Raw genomic sequence first — 16,148 nt, 5'->3', positions numbered from 1 at the left:
TACAAAGAATGTAATGTAAATGTTTTTAATGTAAATGTTTTACAAACACACTTAAGTTTAAATGTGACTGATTTCTTATTTTAATAAATACTTTGCTCTTTCTTAATTTGAACAAGCTTCCCCATTGCCCTGGGTATCTTCCTGTTATTGCCTTGATTTTGATGGCACAATAATTAATTTTAATGCTCTTAATTATCATGATTGTTTAAATTTATAATCTGCCACATGACGTGCCTTCATCCAAGGGGAAGGAAGACACCAAGAATTGTTGAGAATCTGTCAGTCATACCTACGGCAGCCATGATGCAGACTCAGCCTCATGGGTGAGGCATTGTGTGAAGAGAGACCTTCTTTAGTTGACAGTGCCCATACCCATTGGGTTTAAAACCTTGTGAGCGGGGTTAGATTTTGTGGGGCCTGCTGCAATGCCTGCTCACTTGCAAAACACTGGCAGCAATGACAGATACATACCCTAAAATAACTCTATTTTCTGTAATGAAGCCTCCGTAATGGTTCTGTGGGTAAAAGCACTTGCCACACAATCGTGATGACCTGGGTTTGAATGGCAGAACCCATGTAAAGGAAGAACATACAGTATGAGCATGTCATCCTAACACTCCAACGAGGAGATGAGAGGTGAAGATGGAATTCCTGAAAGCTATGGACCAGCCAACATGGCCAACACAGCAGAAACAGCAATGAGACCCTACCTTGAACAAGTTAGATGGTGATGACTGGCACCCAGAATCGTCCGTCCCCTGGCTTTCAGATAGGGAATGTGGTTCTAGACAAAGCCACATTTTCAGTTCCAAGCATTGTCTAAACCTTTCGTCTAAAAATATAAAACATCACCACTTTCAAGATCAGACTGAGGGAGAATGAAAATTATTTAAGTTCTATGCTCACATTTAAAAAATTCTCAAAAAATGGAAAACAAAACAAAATAGGTTGAACAAAACCTTTGGTAATAATTACACACAAAAAAAAAAGAGCATTGAATTGAATTCTGTTCTGTGCTTCTTAACATATGTCCTAGGAGCTCAAATATTCCTTTCTTCCCCTTCATTCCCTTTTCCCCTTTTCTCTCTTTCTCCTTCCCTCTCCCACTCCTCTTTCCTTCCCTCTCTTCCCCTATATCTGCCTCTTCTCCTCTGTCTCTCCTTATTTTCATCTCTCTCTTTACCACTCTTCCTCCCTCCCCTATTTCCTTTCCTTTATATAAAACCACTGGTGAGGCTGGGCGGTGGTGGCACACGCCTTTAATCCCAGCATTCAGGAGGCAGAGGCAGGCGGATCTCTGGGAGTTCGAGGCCAGCCTGGTCTACAAGAGCTAGTTCCAGGACAGGCACCAAAGCCAAAGAGAAACCCTGTCTCAAAAAACCAAAAAAAAAAAAAAAACAACAACAACAAAAAAAAACCCACTGGTGCTAACCTGCTGCGTCAGTCCTTGCTCTGCAGCCACTTCAGCCGGCAGAGCAATGATCCACAGGGAGCCAGAAGGTGGTTTGGTCCAACAGGACTCAGTATCCAGTGTTGGTTCGGATTTCAGGAGTCTGACCCTGAGTAATTTATTTTAGGCGTATTTAAACACAGCCCAGTTTAGTGAAAAATTTCCTAGTGACAATTAGTTCTATCTCATGTTCACAATAAAGCTTAAGACATGAATACATCAAAAGTCTTTGTAAAATGCGTGTGACATTTTCCCCAAAGATGAGTTCTATAGATTGATGACATGTGACACCTTCTGTAAAGATGGGTTCTGTAAATTAATAAGCTCATGATAAGGGTCTGGGGGAAGATCAGATGTGGTCTTGGCCATAGATCACATAGGTCACCAGGCTATTAACCACATCTCAGCATGCTGGGCAGATAAGAGATCATGCATCCCTCCCTTTGAAGAGACAACCCTGTGTGTTTAACATTCATGCTTCCCCTAGTACTTATTTGTGAGCAAAAGGACATCCATAGCTCCCACACAGTGCTAAGTTCCACACGAAATCTAAAATTGAGTCAGAAAGGAATTATTTCTCCAGTTGAAAGTGTCGCCTTTCCCATCTGCCCAGCCCCTGCTCACATATTCTAGTGTGCAGCTTTGGTGGGACATGACTCTTCCTCTGGTTTAGGGGTTCTCTGAGTGCTCAGTCCTTGGAGATGGCGGCTGTCCCTTTGGGCTGCTGAGGATACAGTTTTCACATGCCCGTCACTCTCTGACTCTCTGAAAGCACAGAGTTGGTGTGGTATGCAGACTGATCAGGGTGCTCCCATGGAGGTGGGGCCATGGAGGTGCCTTGACTGTTGGTTTGCTGGGTCTAATTCATGTCAGATCTGCACGTGTACAAGCCTGCTTGAGTAGCCTCCATCCGGGTTTCAGATAACTTGCTGTGTTTGGGGGTCCATCGCCTGTGGCACCGGCGAAGGGTGTGCAAAAGAGTGAATGAATCCTCCTCGCTGCTATCAGGAGCTTTCAGTTGCCCCAGACTTTGTCTAGGTACTGAGATACATTGATGGGCTTTTTCCCCAAGGCCCATTTACATACTGATGCATTTTCTACATTTCCTTCTAATTGGTCATTAGCATATGTCTCCTAAGGACAGTTTGGGAGGCACTGCCAGCCAAACTTGAATTACAGACTTTTGCTTTCTGTTGATTCTCCTTCTCTGTCTTGCTTGAAAATGACAATTTTCTTTGCCATCAGCTGAAAGAGACTAAGCTGAGTCAGAATGAGCTGGCTAATTGCAGATGTGTAGAAACGATGGTGCATCTTCAGAGGGACACAACATGGGAGATTTAGGCACCTGCAGCCAGGCCCCTGCTTCCTGGCTCTGAGAAGGTCACTCCAGGGCTTGGGTCCACCGCAGCTATGGGAGTGTGAAGACGAGCCTTCCGCCATCAAGAAGAAACAGCAGTAGTGACGCTGTCAATGTCTTTCTCCAGGGCACATCTGGATCTGGCCTGAGACTGTGGTCTGTGATTATCAACCCAATTATGATATAATCCCAACACCACAGAGCAGGATTCAGGGGATCCCAGCACCCATGTGTCACACTTTCTGAGCGCCCTTTGCTCCTCAGAAGGTCTGTCTGGGGATACTTTTTCACGTCTGTGGGAGGGAGTTCAGACCACTGATTTTGCACACTGGCTGCTTTGGAGAACTTTCCGCATGTCTGCTTTAAACAGAGATGCTTAATAAAGATGAGGTTTCTCTTTCCTTTTCCACACATAGATCCCTGACTGCGAAGGGGAACGTGGTGGGAAGTGGCAGAGGAGGCAGAGGCAGCCTAGGATGTCATCTGCCACAATTAAGACAGCGCTATGCTGTGTTGTGATAGTTTACCATGGTGGGTGGTGATGCAGGGACTTGGTGTTTACACTCAGTGATGGCTGGCTCTGTCATTCAGAAACCCATCGCCTTAGAGGTGCATTCTGTGGATAGAATGGAGGTCGCCAGCCAGCATCGCCTATTAAGCTGCTCCTTTAAGTCACAGAATGAGAACAGATCGACCACAGCAGAAAGTAAACATTTGGCTTTATGACTCACCCATGTGCTGTGTGGGTGTTGCTGTCCATGAGGGTGGAGGCCTGGGGTGGGTGAGTGACTGACTCCCAGAGACAGAAGGGCTCACCAGCATGACCCTGCACTAAAAACTAAAAGCTTCAGTTTTGTCTGGAGGCCCAGCCTGTGTTCACTGCCTGGCCCGAGTCTAGTTCTGGTTCTCCTCCAGAAGCTTCCCCCGGCCTTGAAAAGTGGCTACCCAGCTATGAGCCCTCCACACCAAGCTGTCCTTGAGTGTTTTCTCTAAAATTTGCCTGAGCTTTTAAAAACTTTTTAATTACTAAACTTTCTTCCAGCATATGAATCCTCTATACCTCCTCCTGCCTGCCATGGGCGCCTTCTGTTTCCCTTCCAGTCATGACCCTGGAGTTGTTTGCATGACTTCCCGACATTTTAGTGTCCTTAGCCTCATCTCTCCAGCAGCCAGCATACTACACATATACACACAAACACTCACACACACGGAACACTGGGAACCCATGAATTAATCGTCAGTGCCTACTTTTCCTGTTTTAATTATGTAGGATATGTTCATTTTTAAACGCATCACACTGAGATGATTTGTCAAGTAGCAGGTGGTTCAGAATTGCATTTTCAATGCATTTGCCTGTGTGAGGCAGAGGGATGTTCTCTTTAGCTCTCCTACCATGTGCGCTAAATGTTCCTCTACAGTTACCATGGGCAATTATTCTTTTCAGATAATATTTAGGCAATTAGAACTTTTAGGATAATTAACTTTATATATTAGTATGAGAGCCCTTATAAACTTAAGGCGATAGGATTGATGTTACTAACAATAACAATTACTGTGAGCCATGGACCCATTACAGTTTGTGTGTATAAAACTAATCCCAGCTGTAAAAATACTGATCATCAATGCAATTTAACATTTCCCAAATGCGAAGATTCTGTGTGGCCTCACCCAGTAGAAAGTTGACCAGGCATGGTAATAGGGCACCAGGAGTTCAGTGTGAAGACCTTAGTTCCATCCCAAGAGCCTACATTGGAAGAGGAAAAGTGACCCCCCCCCCAGAGTTATTTGACCTCTACTCGCATGCCTTGGAAACCCTGTTCATAATAATAAAAAAAAATAAAATTTAAAAATCTGATGATTAGTTGTTCCTACAAACCAGGATCTGAACATCTCTGGAAATCTCTGAAAAGAAGATCACAAACCACCAAGACTGAGAAGGGAAATGGCCAGATGTCTCTAGTGAACAGAGAAGTTCAAGTTTGCTCAAACCTGTTATATTGCTATTAAAAAGAAACTGCTTGCTAGCTAGTGTGAGTAAAGATGCAGATCTGTGTGTTTCTGGGTATTCCCATTTGGAAGGAAAGAGGTGCTTTGAAAAACTACAAACCAAACTTCCTGTCCTGGGAGAGCCCACAGCTGAAGACAGAGCTGTGCTGCATGCCAGGGCTTTGGTGAGGTGCAGACACAGCCCAAGGGCCCACCCTCAACTTCCCACTCCATCACTGGTTGGAAACATCACGATGCTAGCACACAAGTTGGCATTTGTTGATTGAAAATGAGACAGTAAATGCCAAAAATTCAGATCAGATGCCAGGCTCCACTCTGACCTCAGTTCCGTGTGTGGAGTGTGGATGGCTCAGCCCTCATCTCCGGCAGCACCCACCACTCTGGCCACTAGTAATCTCGCCACTGCACTGGTGACGGCAACACCATCCCAGCCCACTCACACCATCAACTCTTGGATTTGCTTCACTTGGCTGTATCTTAAGTGGTGTGTCTAAGTAATACCCCAAATCATCATGCTGGTGTGCAGGACTTTCGCTAAATAAAATTGCAGATAGAGACTCTGCTTAGAGTTTAGCTAGACAAGGTAGCCTATCACTGTCTCCCTTTCCTATGGGTGTTTTGCACGTGTCCATGTGGGTCCACATGTGTTTGCAAGTGCACATACAAGTGTGTGCCCGTGCATGTTGAGGTAAGAAGTTGGCATTGGGTGACTCTCTCCATCTCTCCCATACTTGTAGATGAAGGCAGAGTGTCTCTGTGAACCTGCAGCTTGCCGGTTCCCTTAAACTCCATGGCCAGCTTGCTCTGGAAACCCCTGTCTCTTGCTCATGAACTCTGTAATTGCAAGTGGGTCTTCAGGCCTGTGGGCCATGCGTGAGTGAGAGGACCAGACCTCCAGGGTTCATTGGCAGCCACTTTACCCCCTGTGCCACAACTGCCTCTCCAGCGAATATTCCTTTTCCTTTTGAAGATTTATTTTTGTTTATGTGTCAGTATGTGTCTGAGTATTTTTGCCATGTTTATGAGAGCGCCTGTGGAGGCCAGAAGAGGCCATCAGATCTCCAAGAGCTGGAGTTACACATGGTTGTGAGCCACCCAGTGTAGATGCTGGGAGCCGAATCCAGGTCCTCTACAAGAACAGTGAGTTCCCTTAACTCCTAAGCCATTTCTTCAGTCTCCTAATAGTGGCTTTTTATTTTTAAATTTCTTAAAATATTTTAATGAAAGTTGGTCTTAATACATTGTATTCTTTGCTTAATCTACCCACTCAAGTCAGAAGGCACTGACTTCTCTTTTCTAGGGTTCTTTGAAGTGAGGACTTTACAACCTTCTCTCAGTGCAGACTGCATCTGGATTCCTCCAGTCTGAGGCTCAACAGCTGGATTGAGTTGGAACGATCACAGCACAATGTTCACCCAAATGCATAATGCAGTGATTTGGAGCGTGCTTGTAGAGATGCAGAACCATCAATGGATCTAACTTTAGATAGTCTGTCTCTTCGACTAATTCACAGCCAGTTCACATGCCTCCAAGACTTTAAGTTTCTGTGATTCCCTGTTCTGTGTGCTGTCCTGAAGTAAACATCCTCTTTCCTATAAGATAAAGTGTTCATAAAGCTCCTTGTGTGCGGTGTCATGTACCCACACCCATTTCCTTTTAGTGGGTAAATAGCATTTCACCACATATTATTGTTACACAATTCATTTTCCCGTTTTGAGTCTGTGGGCATTTGGGTTATTTCTCCTTTGGTCTATTATAATTAATGTTGTTCTAAAGTTTGTGCCTGTGTATGTTTTAATTTCTTTTGGGTCTGTATTCAGGGCTATGGAAAACTGCTATCTACAAGGACTGCAATTTCCTTGCATGCTTCACTGTGCTCATTATAATCTGGCTTTGTTATCAGAGTGAGTCTAGCTGGCGTGAAGTGACAGCTCACTGTGGCTGTGAGTTTCAAAGTCTTAAAGCAGAAAACCAAGAGCCATGCTTCCCCGTATTTGCATACAGGTGTGAAGTTCATAATGGGAAGAAATGTGTGTGGTGCATATGTGTCTCCACCGCCGAGGAGGCCTGCACTGCTCAAGCTCACAGGGTTCCTTCCTTCGTGTTCACTGAGGAGCGGCAGGGTCTTGCATATTTCCTTGCATGTAATCTCAGTTTAGTTCAAAGAACCCCGGGAGATGAGGGTGGCTGGATGTAGGCATCTGCATGTCTGGCCTGAGTAACCCCCAGCCCTTCCAACCTGACCCGCTCAGAAGTGGAAGATCTCCAGTGTTATGGAGACAAAGCGATGCATCTTTAACCATGTACAATAGCAGCAGCACCATGTTCTACGCATGCAGTGTAAAGCATGCGCATTGCATCAGTATACAAGGATGAAGGAATAGGAATGATAAAAAAGGCTTTGTTGGTGTAAATGCAAGAGACAATGACCATAGCAGCGCTCACACATGCCCACACAGACCGAGAGGTGGACAGATAATGCAGAAAGAGCAGTTGGGGTGGGGACAGAGCAGCAGGGAGAGTACTGGACAGTACTGAGTGGTGACGGATGCTGGGTAATACTGGTTAGTGCTAGTGCTATGTGACGGTGGTACTGAGTGCTGGATACTGGATGATGCATTTGCTATTGTTTCCTGTTCTGGATTCTGAGGGGGTGCCCGTCTTATTGATATTCTTCTCAGCAAAGGGCTTCAGGACTGGGTTTTAGAATGCAAACGAAAGGACTGATTTCCTTCCCTGGTTTGTGATGCTGGTGTCACGTAGTCAGTACAGGCTCAGTGACAGCTGGGATTCAGATGACGAATGTGTCCATAACTCAGTTACACACATCCTGGCACCTCATAGTTCATTTTTACCCCTTTCGTTGATATGTGAAGTAGTCTTTACTGTGTTTTAAAGAAGACATTTTTCTACTTAGACAGGTGTGTTGGGCAGGTGGGGAGAGGTGCATGCAAATGCACAGGTCAGGCAGAGGTCAATGGAAGGTGAAGTTCTGCAGCAGTCATCTAACTTCTATGAGATAGGCTGTCTTCCACAGCCCCTGGAGCTCGGTGAGGAGGCTGGGCTGGCTGCCCACAAGCTCCAAGGACCTGCTTGTCTCTGCCTCCCCAGCACTAGGCTTGCAAGCATGCACCACCATGCCCGGCTTTATGCGTGGCTTCCAGAGGCCATGCACGCATCCCTATGCTTGTGCATCAACCAGCACCTTGCTGGCCAAGTCATCTCCCCCACCACCCTCAGGCACTCTGAGGAGCCTTTTCTCCGTGACTCATGTTTTTAGAATCCTGTCGCTAGGACTGAGATCTGTTCTCCACTGTGTCAGCCACCCCACAGCAGCCAGGCTCCTCGCCGCAGCCGGCATCACCATGAGCAAGGGCTGTGGGCACAGAATCACCCTCTCCACAGAGATCCAGATGGAGGCTTCTATTACCACCCAGTCTTTGGGCCTCATTCTGCTTTACTTGTGTGACCTGCCCTTTTCTCCCTTCTTATTGGAGCTGCGATATTCCCATCTGCAGTGTCTTGCCATAAAGGGCAGTGTTTCCCTTAGCGTGTTCTTTCAGCCAAGAGCTCCATGTGTGCAGAATGCAGTCTTGGGCCTGAGGCCAGACCTGCTGGGTCAGTATGTGACATGGACTTCTGTATTGTCATAATCCCAGGGGAACTTAAGTGGACCTTGCATCAGGAACTGTGTTTGGACCACTGACAGTTGCCTGCAGCAAAGCCTCATGGCAGGGCAAGCAATGTTCCGAGCGACAGTCCCAGAAGCTCGCTTCTCTCCAGTATGCATTGCAGTGACAGTGAGAATTGATTCACACCATCCTTATTTAAGTCGTTTTAAATGACCAGTAAAATATCAAGTGTGTTGTTTTTTCATCTAATATACCGCTGGTTGTCACATTAATTCTCGTTGATTTACCAGATCTTCTGTTTATTTACAGTATTAAATGATAATGTCACATTGGCTGCATCGCTTCATTTATGTGAGGATCTTAGGGTTGACACCTTTAACAGGGAGCTCTTAGCTGGGCAAGAAACTGATGCCTGGGTCTCCTAGCTAACCAGAGGACTTGGGCCAGAAGCATCAGCACCAAATTCCTGGTACAGAGCGATCATGACACACCTCCTCTCCATTAATAAAGCTCCCCCTCTCTGGAGATATGTGGGTGGGTGTGAGGTGAAGGAGTGTGTATGGAAGTCAAAGAAGAGCCTTAGGTATCCTTCCTCTGGTAATACAAACTTTATTTTTGTAAAAGAATCTCTCACTGGCCTGAATCTCATAAATAACCTGGCTCATGGCTAGCCAGCAAGTCCTAGGGATCATTTTCCGGTCCCCACCTTCCCAGTGCTGGGACTTCAGGCATGTAGCACCCTGTACATACACATTTTCATGGATTCTGGGGAACCAAGCTCAGGCTCTTGTCTTTGTGTGACAAGAATTTTGTTAACTGAGCCACTCACCCAGCCCAAGGAAATGTATCTACTTAAGTCTTCTCTTGAATTGGACTTCAAAGACCTGTATATCATAACTAATAATAATCAAACTTTTATCCTGCCCTATTGGACCTCTGTATCGAGATATCTATGGCATTTAAAATATATCCATTCATTTAAGGCTATATTTCATAGTTTTGTTTAAGTTTCTGTGGTAAATATTCCAACAAAAATAAACACAGCAGAAGAAATGGGATATTTAGTTTATAATACCAAGTTACATTTCATCAGTGAGGGGAAGTCAGGACAGGAGTTCAAGCAGCTCATTAGATGATTCCTACAGAGACAAAGCAGGCACACACCTGCTTCTTTAATTAACTGCAAGCCCTCTTTACTCTTAATGTAGTCAGGGTCCCAACCCTAAGGAACAATGCCTCTGACAAGGGACTGGGTCTACCTACGTGAATTAACAATCAAGCCGGTGCCCTGCAGACCTTCCACAAGCCAGCCTGAACTGGACAGTCTCTCACCTGAAACTCCTTTTCTCACTTCTTTGTTGTAGCAAGTTGTCGTTTAAAACCAATCATCATACATGATCTGAAAAAAAATGAGTGACGGTGTTGACCCCACTCTTAGAATGCTGAAAGTCTAACATTAGAGATTTAAATTTTCACGATAAGAAATTAAATGGACTTGTATCTTTGCCAAGTACCATGGGTGGGGTTCTATTTTGATGAGTTAGGAGAGTTTGTGGGTGGGTTTATTCTGGACTGGAACTCAGGAAGGTCTTCGTGGGTGTGAATGGATGGAGTATGAAGTGGATGCTACTTAGTGAAAGAAGGGCCACTGAGGGGACACTGACCATAAAATGGCAGGATGGGGATTGAGTCATTGTCAGGAGACTACGAGAAGTATAGTAGGTATCATATAGACACCAGGGGAGGGGGAACTTGCACAGGCAAGAGCAGGGGGAGGCAGGTGCTGTTATTTAGGACTGATTTTTGCTTATTTGCACATGAGAGCTGTAGGTCAGAGTCTGCCCAGACTCGTGGTCCAGAGATGGTTAGAGCCATGGAAACTACCTGGTTGAGATGAAGCCCAAAGGGTTCATGCTAGCAGAAAGATAATCAACAGATATGAAGTTCACACTCTGCAGACACAGCCCCTGGCAGGACTGAGACTGCCCACTCCTGTCTGGTCAAACTGCTTGCTAGGAGCAATACCCAGGGGAAAATCAAATACTTTGTGACCAATATGGTCCTCACCAATGTAATGATGATGTGAAGAATCCACTCAAATGTCACTGAGAGAGGTAATTAGAATAGCTGAAGATGGATACACACAAACCCAAGAAAGGCAGTGTCCCAAAGAGTTGATCAGATATGCAGTTACCACACTTCAGAAGCCCAAGACATACCCAAACAGGAAATATAAGAAGATATCAAGTAAAAATACTAGAAATGAAATAAGTGATACATGTAATAATGATATCTGCACGTATGTCTATGGGTCACATTCATGTCAGCTCTCCACAGATGCCAACAGACAACTGGATCCTCTGGAACTAGAGTTACAGGTATCTGTGAGCCCCCACGTGGATGCTGGAAATTGAACCCTGGTAATTTGAAAAATCGACCAATGGTTTTAACCACAGGGGCATCTCTCCAGCCCCTGAATTGAGGATCTTACTGAACGGGGAGTCTCTGTAGTCACACAGATTAAGGGAGACAGAAGTGAACAGAAGAGTGCAGAGAAGATTGTCATGAATGTCATCTGTGTGCAGACATCTCAGTGTGACGAAGCTGAGAGAGAGGAGAGAGAGTTAGAAGGAAAACTGCTGTAGATGGGATGACTCCAAAGGAGCAGAAAAAAAAACAGGTTGATGACACATTCTGGACTCCGGACAGATGGAAACAAAGACGAGAAGATTCTAAAGCATGTTCAACACATAGTAAACTCCCTGAAAACCGAGCCACAGAAAGTGTTAAGAGCAGACAGAGACAAGGTACTCATTGCCTCTTCCAAAGTGGAAACAATGTTATCAGTTAAATTAAGAGAAGAGAACGTTAACTGAGAGCAAGCAAGAATACATGCATTTATTTTCCTCTGCTTTTGACTGTGGGTGTCATGTGACATGCTTGCAAGTTTCTGCTTTGACTTCCCCTCAATGATTGACTGTCATCTAGAATTGTGAGTCAAGTAACTTCCCCCCTTCTTCTCTAAGTTACTAGATCTCACGTTGTTTGCCATAGTAACAGAAATGAAACTGGAAAATCCAGTGACATTGTCAAAAATTGTGAAGATTTGGTACTGTGAGGTAGTACGTACAGCCACAGTGAGAATGTTTCATAAATAAACCAGTGTCCATCAGCAGTGATCTAAACCAAGCACACTTCTCCCAACAAACCACTTCCTAGACGTGTAGCCCTCAGATGTTTTTCATATATGTGATCAAAATAGTTACAGGGACTGTGACATTATTTACATGAGCACCTGTAGATGGACGTTTCTGTCCTACCCAGTCCTGCAGCTGCTCAGTCCCAAATAAATGCACAGAGACTTATATCAATTATAAGCTTTTTCTCCTATTTCTCTGTTATTTTACTAACTAGTTCTGACAAATTAACCCATAATTCTTATCTATGTTTAGCCATGTGACTTGATATCTTTTCTCAGTAAAGCCTTCTCATCTTGTTCCCTCTGCATTGACTGGTGATTGCATCTGTGCTTTTCCTCTTCCCAGAATTCTCCTAGTCTGATCTCCCCACCTATACTTCCTGCCTGACTACTGGCCAATCAGAGTTTTATTGAACCAAAGTGAGTGAAAAATCTTTGGAGTGCACAAGAGTTTTATCCCACAGCAAGCACCTCTATAGCAAACAGCTCCAAAGCCACACAAGAAGAGGATGGTCCAACTATGAAGTGTGTACACCAAGGAGTTCTACACAGCTGAGATTTACTGAAGCCACACAGATCTGTCTGTCCCCATCCTATACCCTAGCGACAGAAACTAGACTCAAAAGTGTATACATTGACTGACTTCATTTATAGAGACTTTAAGTCTTTCATAAACTAGATAGTTCTAACTGCGGTTAGAAGTAAGTACAGTGGCTGCCTGGATTGGGGGGGGCATTATATGGATGGTGTACTGAGGAAACCAAGGGGATACCCTAAATGTCACACTTTTAACCTGGCCAGGACTACCTGGATGGACTCACCTCATGACTGTAACTTAGTAAAACTGCTTATACACTTCTCTACTGGTGTCATACTTCACAAAATGAATTATTTTATTTTTAAATAGAGGAAAAATGAGAGAATATTTGAGGTAAAGAAAATGACAGATAAGGATCCCTGTGCTGAGAATGAGCAGCTGAATAAATACAAAGACTGTATCAGACTTGTGAGCCTGGAGAGTAGAGATAGTCAAAGTGGGGAGGGGAGGAGAGGAAGGAGGGGAAAGAAAGTGGGAAAGGGAAGGGAGAAGGACAGCATGAAGGAGGAGGAGAAGACGTGGACAGGGAGGAGAGTCAAGTAGGAGAGGGAAAGAGAAAGAGTGGAAAGAACAAGAGGAAAATGGGTGAGCTGTCACCAGGGAGAAGGTGGGAGCTGTAGCTCTCCAAGGTCCTGAAAAGCCACGCGCTCTGCTCTTGTAGCCATAGAGAGCCCCAGGAGTTTTGCTGGAGACGTTGTGTACTCTGCATTTTAATGTCTCCAGCTGAGCATATGGGGAAGGGGAAATCAGGTGACATCAGCGCAGGCACTGAGAAGTGATAGTGATGGGCCAGGTGGGAGGACCCCAAATGGAGAGCAGACACAGGGGTCATGCCCAGGGGTCACAGTAAGAACATGAGGAGCTGAGGTAGGAGGTCATTCAAGGATGGCTGTGGGTTTAAGTTTGCATTCCATGTTTCTCTGTGATTCTAGAATACCCGTGAAAGTCATTTAAGCACACGTTTCTCTTAATTAATTGCCCGTATTGAATAATAGATGCCTGCTTATATTTTAGTCTAGCAATGATAATTGATGGGTTATTTTAAATATTTATTTTTAGGTTATATGCATGAATATTTTGCCTACATATGCACCCTGCACATGTCTGGTGCCCGTGGATGCCAAAAGGGGAAAGTGTGGAATCCCCTGGAACTGGTATTACAGATGAGTCCCATGTGGGTCCTGGGAATTGAACCTGGATTCTCTGCAAGAGAGAGCAGCCAGTGCTTTTAACCACCGAGTAATCTCTAGCCCTAATCTAATTTTTTTTGTTGAGTTCTTTGTCTTTTAATCCTGTTGTGTTTATGATCTACTTGGGACAGAGTACTGGTGAATTCAATAGACCAGTTGCATTAGAAACACAAAATAATAAAAAAGTTTAAAAAACATAGTATCTATTTTTAATTTCCTATATTTTTGAAAGAAATATACATAGATTTTTTGATCCATTTATTAATTATTGTACACCTTATGGGAAAATTAGTGAGGTATATTTATGAATGTACCTCTAAACTGCTTCCATTGAATGACTTAAGCTTGGTTATAATTTCAAGCTGTCTTTGAGATTTTTGGTGCATGTAAGTTTTATGATAAGCCAATTAAAATTCTTCTTTGCCTAAATCTCTTTCCCCTATACCATTAGCCTCAGTCTATAAATGCTTGGCCATTTCTTCAATAGAACTCAAAAGTGCATATTCTTGTGCTTATGACTTTGCAAAGCCACTGTATTTGAGAGTCCCATGTCACCCACAGACATGATGGCTTCCACATGCTTAGCTGTGGAGAATTCTAAATAGTCACCAAATTTTACAGGACTCTTAAATATAAATAGTCTGATGTTTATAGCACCAGAGAAACCAGCATCCTGAAGGAAAGCTGGTAGGACTGACCCAGCAAGGGATTTATTTGGTCAGAATTCTCTTGTTCCTGAAGAGCTTATGATTTCAGTGGGTGTGGGTGATAAAGCCCTGTAACTGAACCAGGCTGGACAGATGAACTTAGCATACTCTAGGATGCTTGATCTGCTTCAGCAAAGTGAGACACGGCCAAGTCTGAATGTCATCAGTCTATTCTCAGCAGTAGAACAATGTGCCTCGGCTTTAAAGGGCATCTGTTGTAAACTGTGATCCTCTTGGTTCTCGTTTGGCTCTCTGAAGGCAGGTGGCAGCACAGATGCCCCTGCCCCCCTTGTTAAGGACACTCGGATTGTTCGCTGGCTGTCAGTCAGTCAGGTTTTGAGAGTGTGAGGATGCAGGGGAATGGCTGGCAGTGCCATCTCCAGTTTAATGGGACATCACACAGACAAACTAATAACTTATAAAGTTTTATTCTAACTGTACAAAAGATGACTGATCAAACAATCAAGTGAGGTGACGTTGAATACTTCATGCATGTCCTATGAAGACGGCAATGTGTGTCTGCAAAGGACGATGGGGAAGGTGCTGGTGTGAGTCCCACTGACGCTGGACTCAGTAGGTTTCGGGTTTGGGTTGTTTTTTTGCTTTGTTTCCATATGGCATACCACACTCATAGTGCTACCTGTGCTTCTGTGTGTGCGCACGTGGAGACCTGGATTCACATCACTAATCGTCCTTGAATGTACCTCCACTTTACTCAGAGACGGCGTTGGACTCAGTACTTACTAGTCTGGTTAGCCAGCTTGCTCTGGGACTCTCATCTCTATCTTCCATATGAGTTTCTGGGATTTTACTCTGATACTCAGGCTTGTGGAATGCTTTAACTTCTAAGCCATCTTCCCAGCCCCATACTCACTAGTTTACAAGAATGAGTCATGAGTATCTCCACGCTACACCTCACTCCCTGAGAAGGTACCCACATTATCCCATCTTTTCCAGTCAGTGTTGGGATGTCTAGATGTCTTACCTCACTCCCTGCCTTCGCCACGGATGGACAGTCGATCTTGACACATCATTGTCCCTTAGGGACTTGGGTTTGGCATTCCAGTTCCCAAAACTCCAGTGTCTAGTGCCTGTGATTCTTCCCTCATTTAGTTTCATTACACATACTTCTGTCTCTGTATTAACATTCTGAGTGACCCATGACATCCCGCTGCAGAAGCTGTCTTCCTGGATCCAGGTCCCTGGTGGTCACATTAAATCAATACTGAGATGTAGTTCATCTGTCACCCCTGACTTTAGCTCATTCTGCTATTTGCCCCCCAACTACCCCCCAGCACTGACATCTCTATTCCTGAAACACATCTGTACTATCATTGTTATGATTCACATTATTAATTGATTATCTCCCATCAGATGCTGACTTTTCAAAGACTGGGCCAAATGTTCAATAATCAAACCCATCACATCTCATTAGTGTGACGATGTATTTGAAGTTAATTAGTCTTCTTTCTGAATGGACTGAGAGAAGGCAAAGAACAATTTGCTGCACACTTTCTCTGTACCGTCATTAGCATCTATGCGTATTTGGTAAAGTGAATGCCAATCATGAGTAAATTTAACTTAATTAAAGGTGGATGATGCTTTCAATAAAATATAAATGATTACATTCTAAAGTCTGTAATAAATTTAATGTGCAAAATCCTAGGCTATGGTTAAGAATACATATGTTTTTTTCCCCTGAAGCCTTGACTTTCTCTTTGATAAACTGAGATTTTTATATGTTAATTTTTTATGGTGTTCACCCATTGAGATGGTTTGGATGTAAAATATGACTCCTGTGTTTAAACTCTTGGTCCCTAGCTAGTAGTCCTGTTTTTGGAGGTTCTGGTACCTATAGGAAGTAGAACTTCACTGGAGGGCATGGCTCACTGTAGGGTGGGTCTTGAGGGTTGTGGATCCCCCCGACTTCCTGTCTCACCTCTGTTTCATGGTCTGCTGAGTTTTGAGCAAACAACTTCATCTTCTGCCATCATGCCTCCCCTGAAAG

The 16,148-nt window shown here is 44.2% G+C and overlaps 1 protein-coding gene across 1 annotated transcript in view; it reads left to right on the top strand.

The window, feature by feature from the left end:
• Dpp6 (dipeptidyl peptidase like 6) overlaps window positions 1-16,148 on the top strand; it is an 812,759-nt gene that overhangs the window by 64,920 nt on the left and 731,691 nt on the right. The window lies entirely within an intron of this gene.

Source organism: Microtus pennsylvanicus, chromosome 21, assembly GCF_037038515.1.
Source record: "Microtus pennsylvanicus isolate mMicPen1 chromosome 21, mMicPen1.hap1, whole genome shotgun sequence".
Taxonomy (NCBI): Eukaryota; Metazoa; Chordata; class Mammalia; order Rodentia; family Cricetidae; genus Microtus; species Microtus pennsylvanicus.
This window is presented reverse-complemented; position numbering and strand designations above follow the sequence as displayed.